Source organism: Pan troglodytes, chromosome 2, assembly GCF_028858775.2.
Source record: "Pan troglodytes isolate AG18354 chromosome 2, NHGRI_mPanTro3-v2.0_pri, whole genome shotgun sequence".
Lineage (NCBI taxonomy): Eukaryota > Metazoa > Chordata > Mammalia > Primates > Hominidae > Pan > Pan troglodytes.
In genome coordinates this window covers 106,589,666-106,601,900 of record NC_086015.1, presented here as the reverse complement: position 1 = coordinate 106,601,900, position 12,235 = coordinate 106,589,666, and positions in this window count along the sequence as shown.

Below are 12,235 nucleotides of genomic sequence, written 5' to 3'. Positions count from 1 at the left end.
GATATTAAAAAAATGGTAACACATGAGGGGAAAAGGAACTCAGTAGAGAATAAGAAACACGTGGCATCAGAAGCACAGGAGAGATGGTTTATGTTCTACAAAAAATGGAAAAGAGCATCTTAATCACAGCTGGAAGAAAATGCAGTACACAGAGATTCTGAGCTATAGTTAAAATGTACATATTGAGACTCATTTTCACAGCATTACAAGCAGAGTTAACATGTAACCCCTGCACTAAATATACAAAGAAATTACACATAAATGAAATTGTTGCTAAGATTTCAAGTAGGATTACAACAAAAATAAAATTAAATACAAAGATCTCAGAAATCAAAAGCACACTAGAAAATTGGGAAATAGAGTTATTGTGGTTTGGGTGGTATATGGATAAAGAAAGTCTATTTGTCCCCAAGTAGGCCTTAGACTAAATCTTTGCTTTTTAATACACATATAAAACAGGAAGTTAAGCCTTTGTATCAGGACAAAATAAAATTTAGAAAAATATGTGGAATCCATCTCTTCAATGGATGCATATTCAGGGAAATAGAGGGGGGTACATCTACTGCCTCTTGAAAAGAAAAAGAATAAGGCCGCTGTGTGTGTGTGTGTGTGTGTGTGTGTGTGTGTGTGTGTGTTTGGGTTTGGGTTTTTTTTATTGTTGTTTCTTGTTTTTGTTTTGTGAGCTGAGTTGGGAAAAAAGGGCTTCTTATAATACATATGCACACACACACACACGCACACACACACACGCACACCCCAAGCATGAATTATAGAAATCTGCTTTAATATCATACATATGTTGTGGGAAACAGAATCCATTGAGTTAATATTTTTTAAAAATAGTCCCACCCTAATTATAACATTTCTCCCATAAATTAGGAGGCATAAATTTCCGTAGGCAAAAATTATCTTTGTAAAAATATTCTCTTGTTCCAAATAAGCTCACTATAAAAAATATAAAAAGCATAATGATGCAGCAAAACAACACACTAGAGGACAACAAACCCTAAGGAATTAAAACAATAGGACAATGTGAAAAATATTATAATTATTCTAAAATAATTAAAGAGGTTAACGGGAAGAAAAAATACATCAAGATGCTACAAAAGGTGTAAATAGGAAGTGAGAAAGCTATATAATGCCAAAAATAAAATATATACTCTTGATACTAAGAAATCTACTAAGAGGTTGTCAGACTAGACTCAGCCAAAAAAATTCATTAGCTATAAGGTACATATTAGAAAAGCAAGCAAAATGAAGCTAAAATAATTGAATCAACATCTAAATATTGGATTATTTAATTACAAAATGTCAAAAACAGAATTTTTTTTTCATCATGAGAAAAAACTTAACTACAAATTAAAACAGTTAGGAAGGTTACAGAGCATTTCAACAGGAACTGCAGGAGATTTTTTCAAATTGGAAGAAAAAATAATTGTCAACATAAAATTATACTCACCTAAAATAACATTCAGGATGTAGGGTAAAATCAAAGTACTTTAAGCAAAAAATGAAGACTTAAAACTAAAATCACTTGCTGTAGAAAACTACTGCAACATGGCATAGAAAAGAAAATTGGATCAGAATTCAATAGGTAAGGAACAAAATTGCTTAGTAATTTGGTTGACATTAAGTTATATTTTCTGAAAACGTTAATTGTAAGTATAATAAGGATTTTATGTGGAGAAGATTTGAAAGAATATATAATTAAAATAGTAGAAAATATGATACAAAAATTGAAATGGAAGTCAAAATTAAGTTATTTTATGGCTATTGTGTTGTTCAGAGGGTAAATAAATATATTTATTACATTTATATATTAACTCTGTTACATAGGTTAAAAATTTATATATTTAAATGAACCATTAAAAATAGAATACGTGTATCATAGTAAACAGGTAGGGAAAAAAGAAATAGAGAAAAATTCATTCAATATAATAAAAGACAAAATAGGAGAAAAAATTTAAAAACACCCAAAGCAGGAAAGATAAAATAAAATGTAATATTATATTTTTAAAATATCAGCAGTTACTATAAATACCTTAAATTGGTTAAGTTGTAGAAATTATCAGAAATTTCTAAAATTAAACTATATGCTTTTTAAGGAAGACACCCCTAAAACATAACGACACAGGACTTCTAAAAGAAAAGTGATAGAAAAACATTCCTTGCAACTGCTGAGGGAGGAAACTGACGCCCAAGTGCTGCTACAAAGGACCGCTTGGGAATTTGAGGAATTGTTTGTAGAAATCATCAGAAATGTGGAGGATTAAAATCAAAATATCAGAGGAAAGGCAAAAGAGCTAAGTACAAGAGAGGTATCCCTTGTTAAACGATATCTCAAAACTCCATCACACCACATTATCAAAGATTTCCCAGTGTGGTATTAAGGCTCCAAAACTGACGCAAGAGGTTTTCCAAAGTTAACTTGATAGTAGCTGAGCCCAAACTACTAAAGATTACTAAATACAGAATCTGCTCCAAAACTCTATTATTTGCTTGCTAAGAAAACATATTTTTGAGAACTATGATGTCAAAGCAGATTATTCCTTGGAATACCACTATTTCCACAAGTGGGAGAAGCAGTGTATTAGAACTGCCTTATCTTAGCTAATGGACAGTATCAAAGAGGTCTGTGTTTGCTTTCTAGAAAAATACATATTCAGTGATGCCAAGGGAAAAAGAAGGTGCTATTTCAAATCCTACTTACTCTTTTTAATTTTAAGAATAAAATGTTGGTAAAAGCACCGAGCCTATTGGATTTATTAATTTTTATGCAGTTTATTTTGCCTGATCTAGATCTCTTATACTTACAGGTTTTGTTTTTGAACTTATGCCTTCATGCCTCTAGGTTTTAAATTTAGTATGCTGTGCCATTGATCTGAATTGCTTAATTAAAAATAACTGACCACTTTAAAAACTCTATTTTCCCACAGAGCTAGTTTTTATGTTCAAATTCATTACCTACAACTTTTTTTAGCTTCAACATTTGTTGAAATTTATTTTTTGTTTCTAATCTAAAGTCATGCAATATGAAACAAAAAACACTTATTATCTTTTAACGTGTATTAACACTTCTATGCTACTCATTACTATAACCATACATAAAACTTGCAGTTACAAAGTTTAAGACATTGGCTGGGCACAGTGGTTCACACCTATAATCCTAGCACTTTGTGAGGCCGAGGCGGGCAGGTAGTTTGAGCCCAGGATTTGGAGACCAGCCTTGGCAACATGGCAAAACACTGTCGCTACAAAAATTAGACTGGCAAGGTAGCTATGCCTGTAGTCCCACCTACTCAGGAGGCTGAGGTGGGAGACTGGCTTGAGCCTGGGAGGCGGAGGTTGCAGTGAGCTGAGATCATGCCACTGCCACTTCACCGCAGCCTCAGTGACAGAGGCCGACCTCGTCTCTCAAAAAAAAAACAAACAAACAAAAAAAAAAACAGACATTGTTTATAACATGAGTATATGTTTATACTTCTATAAATGTAAAATTTACTTTCAGAAGTATTATTTTACTTTGAATTGTATTCAACATAAATCTAAGTAGTCAAAATGATTAAAAACAGAGACATCAGAGTTCTGTTTGCAGTACAGGAAAGGAAGCTCCTAACAGCCAAAAATTCATAGATAATGGATAAAGTGAAATTTTAAAAATACAAAGTAAAGAAATAATATTTTTAAAACTACTTAGAAGAAAAGGTAAGCAGATTTTTGAGGGAAGTCAAATCTTGTCAAAACATACCACAGAGAAGTTAAAATTTGAAGAAAGGGAGCAGCAGTTCCATACTTTGTGCTTTTGCTGGAGAACAGTACTCAGCAGCGGCATGACATAGAATAGTTAATAACTTCAACAAAAAACTCACTATCTTCATGGCCTAGGAAACTAGGGAAATAAACTTATTGCAGGTGGGGCAGAGCTTACAGTTTGAGCCTACCCAAATAAATTGCCTGCTAAAACAAGCACAGCTTTAATCTTTGAAAGGATATAATAAAATGTAGTTTCAAAAACACAACATTCAAAAATTTTAAGATAAAATTCCAATTTACTCAACATGTAAAGAATCAGAAAACTATGATTCATTCTCAATATTAAAGATAATCAACAGAGAAGAACCCTGAAATAATGTATATTTAGATGTCAATACATGAGACTTTACAACCTTCAATGATGACAAAGAAAATACACTCATTTTGAATGAAAAGTTAGAGAATCTCACCAGAAAACTACAATATTTTGTAAAATAAAAATTTTAACTGAAAAATAATATATAAAATTTGTAAAATTGGATGAGCTTAACAGTAGAATGGATATGATAGAGGAAAACAGCCAATAAACTTTAAGGTCAATAGGATCCCTTTAATATTTAATACAGAGAAATAAGGTTGAAAAAAATATACAGTCTTAGAGCTCTGTGATGAAATATCAAAACATCTAACATATAGTTATGGAGTCTCAGAATAGGTGAAGGACATAATAGATCAAGACAAATATTTAAGAAAAAGTGAATTAAAATTTCCCAAACTTAAGGAAAGCCATAAATGTGTAATGCGGGAAGCTCAGTGAACTCCAAAGAGGATAAATATGAATAAACCACTCCTTGGCACTTCATAGTCAAACTGTTGACAACCAAATATAAAGAAAAAATCTTTAAAGCAGGGGAAAATACTAAAAATAAAACTATGGAACAAAAGACAATGTAAAAAATTCTTAAACTTTTCAGAAAATAAATTTTTAAAAAACTGTCGATGTGTAATTCTTATCCAGTAAAATATTCATCAAAAATCAATGGTGTCATAATTTTACTTACATAAAGTATCTAAAGCAATTAAACTCATAGAAACAGCGAGTATAATGGTTGTTGTCAGGGATCAGTGGGGAGACTGGAACAGACAGGGACTTGCTGTTCAATGCTTATAAAGTTTCAGGTATACAGAATTAGTAAGTTTTAGAGATATGTTATGCAACATTGTGCTTATAATTAACAATGGCACATAATCATTTGTTAGGAGGTTAGATCTCATTGTAAATGTTCTTACCACAATAAAGAAATTTAAAGTACATGTGCAGGGCTAGGGAAGAAGGGACCTTTGGGGGTGATGGTTATAGGATGGAGGGTTTCTTTTTGGGGTGATGAAAATATTGATTGTGGATGCACAACCTTGTGAATATGTAAAAAGCTACTAAATTGTACACTTTAAAAGGGTAAATTGAGTGTTATGTAAATTATATCCCAATATAAATGTTTTCTGAAAACTGAATGGTGACATTAAACCCATCCACGTTCAGATAAAACAAAACCAAGAAAATATGTCACCAGCATATATGCATAAATTACAACCTTCATGGACTGAAAAATAATGGGACAGAATCAACATCAAAGTAATATAGAAAGATTGTTTATGTTCTCTTAACTTATTTAAACATATATATTCAATGCAAAATATATTATACACTGATGTCATACAGATGACAAACATAGCATAAAGGAGCATAGTAGATGGAATAGATGGATATAAATAGTGCAAGACTTCCAGTTTTTTTCAAGAATAGAATATTAACTGTAACTACTAAGTGTAATTTCAGGATGTATATGTAGTTTCTAGACCCATCAGTAGTAAAAGAGGACATAAACAGGTGATACAGACAAGAAACTGGGAAATACTGGGTAGAAGAGGGTGGTTCCCTGGTAAAGGCCCCACCCTCAATCCTGGAAACCTATGGCCCTAAATGAGAACAGATACTCAGTTTTCACTCCCAAAAGTTGCCTTTTGGCCCACCAGACCCCTATATCCTGTACTCATATAAAACCCAAACCCCAGGCTGCAAGGGAAGACAAACAGAAGAGCAGAAGAGCAGCAGAATAGCACAGCAGAGAAGGAGCATCTGAACATTGAAAGGAGTTCTGCTGGGGATGGTCGGAGAGGAGATCAGCCGCTGGATGGCCAGACTCCAAGGGGAAGATCATCTTCCCACTCTATTCCCTTTCCAGTTCCCCATCCATCCTACTGAGAGGCACCTCCACCACTCAATAAAACTTCTACATTCACCACCTGTGATGGTTAATACTGTTAACTTGATTGGATTAAAGGCTGCAAAGTATTGTTCCTGGGTGTCTTTGTGAGGGTGTTGCCAAAGGGTGGGAAAGGCAGGCCCACCTTAATCTCGTGGGCACAATCGAATCAGCTGCCAGCGAATATAAAGTGGGCAGAAACATGTGAAAAGGCCGAACTAGCCTAGCCCCCCAGCCTACATCTTTCTCTTGTGCTGGATGCTTGCTGCCCTCAAATATCAGATTCCAAGTTCTTCAGTTTTGAGACTCAGACTGGGCTTCCTTGCTCCTCAAGCTCGTAGACAGCCTATTGTGGGTCCTTGTTATCTTGTAAGTTAATAGTTAATAAACTCCTTTATACATCTATCCTATTAGCTCTGTCCCTTTATGGAACCCTGACTAATACAGATTTCAGTATCAGGAGTGGTTCTAGAGGAACAGAATATTAAGGATAGAGTTAATTCATTGGTTTTGGAGTTTCTGGAGTTGGTTGCTTAATATGATTAGGCCTAAAAATGCTAAGAAGTCTACTTCCAATAGTATGGAGAACACTGATAGTCCTTGGCCTGAACTGTTTAGAGAGCTATGCAAAATAAATGCGTTTGCCACTCTTGATTCACCGCTCGTGAGAGGCAAGGAGTTTCATGACACTATACATAATACCTCTGACCATATGTGGAGAAACAAGGAACATAATGAAACTGGTTGGTTGCTCCTAAGTACAGTGGACAAATTGATGAAAGAAAATGGTGAGCTCAGGGATTCTGTCTCTTGGCTTCAGAAGCAGATACTGAGCCTCAAATCTGCTAAGATTTCCCTGAGTGAGAGTTTTATCTCCTGTAGAGAAACAGCTGAAATTGTGGGAAAAGCAGACACAAGCTTTTATCATTCGAGTGGCTGATCTACAATGAAAGGTGCATGCACAGCCTTGCCAGGTGTCTACTGTTAAAGTGAGGGCATTGATTTGAAAAGAATGGGACCCTGCAACTTGGAATGGGGATGTGTAGGAGGACACTGGTGAAGCTGGGGACATTGAGTTTGTAAACTCTGATGAACCTTTTTTGCCAGAAGAAACAGCTTTCCCATCCCCAGTAGTGGCAACATCCCCTCCCTGACCCATGTTGCCATCAGCCTTTTCACCTATGTCTGAATAGATAAACCATATGCTGCCTGAGGCAAAATGATGGCCTCCCCTGAGGCAGTTGCTGGGCAAAATAATGTTGATTCTCCTCAGGAGCCACCCCCAACACCCCTGTTTGCTTCTAGACCTATAACTACACTAAAGTCCCAGTGGGCCCCTAGAAGTGATGTTGAGTGTTACCCATGAAGAGGTGCATTACGTTTAAAAAGAACTGCTTGAGTTCTCTAATTTATACAAAGAGAATTTTGGAGGAAAGGTGTGGGAATGGATATTAAAGGTATGAGATAATGGTAGAATACAGAGTTAGATCAGGCAGAATTTATTGATCTGGGCACACTAAGTAGGAATTCTGCATTTAATGTTGCAACTCAGGGAGTTGAAAAAAAAAGGTACTAATAGTTTATTTGCTTGGTTAGCTGAAATATGGATTAAAAGATGGCCCAGTATAAGCGAGAAGGAAATGCCTGATCTCCCTTTGCTTAATGTAGAGGAAGGGATCTAAAGGCTTAGGGAGACTGGGTTGGTGCAGTGGGTTAGTCACTTTAGACCTACTCGTCCCAGCTGGCAGGGTCCAGAAGATATACCATTGACCAATGCCTTGTCAAATAGATTTGTGAGGGTAGAGCCTGCATCTTTGAAGAACCCTGTGATTGCTTTTCTCTGTGTGTCAGATCTAACAGTAGGGACCACAGTCACTCAACTACAAAATTTAAATACAGTGGGTATAATTGGATCCTGAGGTGTCAGGGGCCAAGTGGCAGCACTCAACTGTCAAGGTGTGCATAGCTACCATAGTGGACAGCAGACGCAAAGGAACAATCAGAATAATCTGACTTATGTAATGCTCTGACATTGGCTAATTAATCATGGTGCTCCTAGAAGTATAATTGATAGGAAGCTACTGCTTTCCCACATAATTTATGTAAGGAGAACATTTCTAGGTCAAATGGACCAAAGACTAATTTGAATTATAAAAAGAGACTCACAGCCCCTCAATCAATTTCCAGACTCAAGCCAGTTTACAGAACCAGAACTACTTGAATGAAGGGGAGGCCAGGAGCTCTTGAGGAATGACCCCACTACATTACCAACAATCTATCCAGTGAATCTTTCTCCCATTCTTCACCAAGGAGACATCCAGCCTTTTACCAGGGTGACTGTGCATTGGGGAAAGAGAAACGATCAGAGATTTCAGGGACTACTGGACACTAGCTCTGAGCTGATGTTGATTTCAGGGGACTCAAAACATCATTGTGGTCCTCCAGTTAAAGTAGGGGCTTATGGAGGTCAAGTAATTGATTAAGTTTTAGCTCAGGTCTGACTTATAGTAGGTCCACTGGGTCCCGGACTCATACTGTGGTCATTTCCCCAGTGTGAGAATGCATAATTGGCATAGACAAACTTAGCAGCTGGCAGAACAACCACATTGGCTACCTGACTGGTCAGGTGAGGGCTATTACTGTGGGAAAGGCCATTAGAGCTGTCTCTACCTAGAAAAATCATAAATCAAAATCTCTCAGCATTTGCTTGTCTGTAAAGTATTTTATTTCTCCTTCACTTATGAAGCTTAGTTTGGCTGGATATGAAATTCTGGGTTGAAAATTCTTTTCTTTAAGAATGTTGAATATTGGCCCCCACTCTCTTCTACTTGTAGAGTTTCTGCCGAGAGATCCACTGTTAGTCCGATGGGCTTCCCATTGTGGGTAACCTGACCTTTCTGTCTGGCTGCCCTTAACATTTTTTCCTTCATCTACAACTATCTGATCTTTGACAAACCTGAGAAAAACAAGCAATGGGGAAAGGATTCCCTATTTAAGAAATGGTGCTGGGAAAACTGGATAGCCATATGTAGAAAGCTGAAACTGGATCCCTTCCTTACACCTTATACAAAAATTAATTCAAGATGGATTAAAGACTTAAACATTAGACCTAAAATCATAAAAACCCTAGAAGAAAACCTAGGCATTACCATTCAGGACATACGCATGAGCAAGGACTTCTTGTCTAAAACACCAAAAGCAATGGCAACAAAAGCCAAAATTGACAAATGGGATCTAATTAAACTAAAGAGCTTCTGCACAGCAAAAGAAACTACCATCAGAGTGAACAGACAACCTACAAAACGGGAGAAAATTTTCGCAACCTACTCATCTGACAAAGGGCTAATATCCAGAATCTACAATGAACTCAAACAAATTTACAAGAAAAAAACAAACAACCCCATCAAAAGGTGGGCGAAGGATATGAACAGACACTTCTCAAAAGAAGACATTCATGCAGCCAAAAACACATGAAAAATTGCTCACCATCACTGGCCATCAGAGAAATGCAAATCAAAACCACAATGAGATACCATCTCACACCACTCAGAATGGCAATCATTAAAAAGTCAGGAAACAACAGGTGCTGGAGAGGATGTGGAGAAATTGGAACACTTTTACACTGTTGGTGGGACTGTAAACTAGTTCAACCATTGTGGAAGTCGGTGTGGCGATTCCTCAGGGATCTAGAACCAGAAATACCATTTGACCCAGCCATCCCATTACTGGGTATATACCCAAAGGACTGTAAACCATGCTGCTATAAAGACACATGCACACATATGTTTATTGCAGCATTATTCACAATAGCAAAGACTTGGAACCAACCCAAATGTCCAACAATGATAGACCGGATTAAGAAAATGTGGCACATATACACCATAGAATACTATGCAGCCATAAAAAATGATGAGTTCATGTCCTTTGTAGGGACATGGATGAAATTGGAAATCATCATTCTTAGTAAGCTATCACAAGGACAAAAAACCAAACACCGCGTATTCTCACTCATAGGTGGGAATTGAACAATGAGAACACATGGACACAGGAAGGTGAACATCACATTCTGGGGACTGTTGTGGGGTGGGGGGAGGGGGGAGGGATAGTTTTAGGAGATATACCTAATGCTAAATGATGAGTTAATGGGTGCAGCACACCAGCATGGCACATGTATACATATGTAACTAAGCTGCACAATGTGCACATGTACCCTAAAACTTAAAGTATAATAATAATAAAATAAAATAAAAAATTAAAAAAAAACAAAAAAAGAAAAATCATAAATCAAAAACAATAACAACAGCAACAAAAACAACAACAACATTTCATCCTTGGAGGGATTGTGGATATTAGTACCACCATCTAGGACTTGAAAGATTGAGGCATAGTGATTCTCACCGCATCCATGTTCAACTGTCCCATTTGGCCTGTGCAGAAGACAGAGAGATCTTGGAGAATGACAGTGGATTATTGTTAGCATAACCAAGTGGTGACTACAATTGCACCTGCTATACTAGATGTGGTTTCATTCCTTGAGCAAATTAACACATCTCCTGGTACCTGGTATGTGGCCATTGACTTGACAAATGTCCTTTTTTCCATTCCTGTCTGTAAGGCCCACTAGAAGCAATTGGCCTTCAGCTGGCAAGGCCAGCAATATACCCCTATTTTTCTACTTCAGGAGTGTATGAGCTCTCCAGCTTTGTGTCATAATCTTATTTGGAGAGAACTTGATCACTTTTCACTTCTGCGAGATATCACTCTGCTCCATTACATTGATTACATTATGCTGATTGGATCCAGTGAACAAGAAGTAGAAAACACACTGGACTTATCAGTGAGAAACTTGCATTCCAGAGGATGGGAAATAAATCTGACTAAAATTCAGGAAGCTTCTACCTCAGTAAAATTTCTAGGGGTCCAGTGGGGTGGGGCCAGTTGCAATATTCCCTCTAAGATGAAGGATAAGTTGCTGCATTTGGGTCCTCTTTTAACCAAGAAAGAGGCACTATGCTTAGTGGACCTATTTGGATTTTGGAGGCAACACATTCCTCATTTGGGTGTGTTACTCCAGCCCATTTATCGAATGACCTGAAAGGCTGCCGGTTTTGAGTAGGGTCCAGAACAGGAGAAGGCTCTGCAACAGTTCCAGGATGCTGTGCCAGCTGCTCAGGCCATAGGACCCAGCAGATCCAACGGTGCTTGAGGTGTCAGTGGTAGATAGGGATGCTGTATGGAGCCTTTGGCAGACCCCCATAGGTGAATCACCGTGGAGGTCTCTAGGATTTTTGGAGCAAGGCCCTGCCATCTTCTGCAGATAACTACTCTCCTTTTGAGAAATGGCTCTTGGCCTGTTACTGGGCTTTGGTGGAAACTGAACGTTTGACTATGGGTCATCAAGTCAACATGCAAACTGAACTGCCTATCATAAACTGGGTGCTTTCTGACCCATCTAGACATAAAGTCAGTCATGCACAGCAGCATTCTATCATCAAATGAAAGTGGTATATACATGATCAGGCTTGAGCAGGTCCTGAAGGCATAGTAAGTTAAATGTGGAAGTGGCTCAAATGCCCATGATCTCCACTCCTGCAACCATGTCTTTTCTCCCCCAGCCTCCAAAGATAACCTCATGGGGAGTTCCCAATGATCAGTTGACAGAGGAAGGGAAGACTAGGACCTGGTTAACAGATGATTCTGCACTATTGCAGGCACCACCCAAAAGTGGACAGCTGCAGCACTACAGCCCCTTTCTAGGACATCCCTGAAGGAGAGTGGTGAAGGGAAATCTTCCTAGTGGGCAGAACTTTGATCAGTGCACCTGATTGTGCACTTTGCACGGAAGGAGAAGTGGCCAGATCTGCAATTATATACTGATTAATGGGCTTTAGCCAATCGTTTGGCTGGATGGTCAGGGACTTGGAAAAGCATGTTTGGAAAAGTGGTAACAAAGAAATTTAGGGTAGAGGTATGTGGAGGGACCTCTCTGAGTAGTCAAAAACTATGAAGATATTTGTATCCCATATGACTGCTCATCAATGGGTGACCTCAGCAAAGGAAGATTTTAATAATCCAGTGGCAAAAATACTATGGTGGATTTCAAAGTGCAGTACCTGAAGCTTGTAGTCATTTATAATCCTTGTAGCAGGAAGTTTGTGAGGTGCATTCATGTGACTGCTGTAAGAATCATGGTACCAGAGAATACTAAAAACACATCT